Genomic DNA, 1,780 nt, shown 5'->3' with positions numbered 1-1,780 from the left:
CCCCAGCCTAGCGGGGTGATGGTGTTTATTATGCTCAGCCCCCTCGCTTGAAAAGGCACAGGCCCAGGAAACAGCTGTTCACAATTACATTAATTATCATTTGTCAACGGCATTCTGAACGCTGTTCCGAGGCCCAGAAATTCTGTGTTCACAGAAGAGAAGGTTGCCAGGCCACAGCGCATTTCAGAATGTGTGTTCACTTACATAAACCATTTCATTTGGTAAAGCCTCTTTAAGGTTTTCAAAGCAGTGACAATATCTTTGTAAAAACTATTGTCACATAATCCACTAACATTTCTCTCTTAACCTTAGAGGGTTTGCTCATCATTTATCTAAGAATTTTTTTATTCCCCTTGGATTTTGACACCACACTTAAAAATCTACGACAAGTAGCAGAGAATAAAATAGGTATAAGAAATATCAGTATAGTCCTTTAAAAATGAATAGTTAATAGTTGAAGCTGAAGTTTCTAGGGTAGTAACCCCACAAAATTTATGAATTAGCATTCTGACTCTTTAACCCCTTTGTTAAAATATTTCTTTGCTGAAATAAATAATCTGGAGAACTAAATAGGTTGGAAGACTAAGAGCTTTAACTATACTGATTAACCTTAAGGATTGTGTCTATTCATGCAAAGCAAAGTTCAACCAGAAAGGGGATTAATCTCAAATTTGCCAGGTAACTGACAGAGAAAAGCAAATATATTTAAGTTACCTGGATAGTTACTTTTGAGTTTTTCTTGTGGAACTTTTTTTTTAAAGAAATAGAAGAATTTTTTGGAGTTAAGATGGGGGGAATTACATTTAGAAAATATTCATATTTTATTCAACTACAGTTTTCAATTAAAGTTAAATTCTTTTCTCTAAGTTATTTTTATTTTTAAAATAAATATGTCTATTAGCATTTTTGGACCCCCAAGTAAATAAGGCAACATGTAGAAATAATAATACTCATGAATGTGTTTCTTGAAGCATTGCTTACAACGAGAAATATTTGAGAAATGATTTGAATGCCCTGAGATGGATAGATAAATATATTATGAGACTTGACCCACTGGTCATTTTAAGTAGTTATAAAGACTATGAGACAACATCTACCCTGCTTATGATAAAATTACATAGGAAAATCCAATTATATTATTGAAAAACAAAAGGAAGAAGAAAACAATATAAAGGTTGTATGTGCCAATTTCAAATGTACTTATTTCTTTTTTTTTTTTTAAAGATTTTATTTATTTATTTGACAGATAGCGATCACAAGTAGGCAGAGAGGCAGGCAGAGAGAGAGAGAGAGGGAAGCAGGCTTCCTGCTGAGCAGAGAGCCCGATGCGGGACTCGATACCAGGACCCTGAGATCATGACCTGAGTCGAAGGCAGCGGCTTAACCCACTGAGCCGCCCAGGTGCCCACAAATGTACTTATTTATATAGCTTTCAATATCTTTACGACATGGCCATAAATTTATTAGTAAAATTTGAAATTATGTATTAGATCTATTTTTATAGCAAAGAGAGATTGTAAAAATGTTGCTTGATAAAATCTAAAGTTAAACCAGGAAGTTTAGTTTTTTTGGAAACTATTTGAGTTAAAAAAAAAAAACCGTTCAACAAATATCCTTTTGAGCTTCCTGCTCCCCCAACTCAATTCAGCTCCCCCTACTTGTTGAGCATTTAAAAGTGTTTTTTTCTTTTCTTTTCTTCTTCCTTCTTTCTTTCTTTCTTTCTTTCTTTCTTTCTTTCTTTCTTTCTTTCTTTCTTTCTTTCTTTCTTTCTTTCTTTCTT

This window comes from Mustela nigripes, chromosome 6, assembly GCF_022355385.1.
Source record: "Mustela nigripes isolate SB6536 chromosome 6, MUSNIG.SB6536, whole genome shotgun sequence".
NCBI classification, from domain to species: domain Eukaryota; kingdom Metazoa; phylum Chordata; class Mammalia; order Carnivora; family Mustelidae; genus Mustela; species Mustela nigripes.
The sequence above is the reverse complement of the archived record's forward strand: the minus strand, read 5'-3'. Positions refer to the sequence as shown.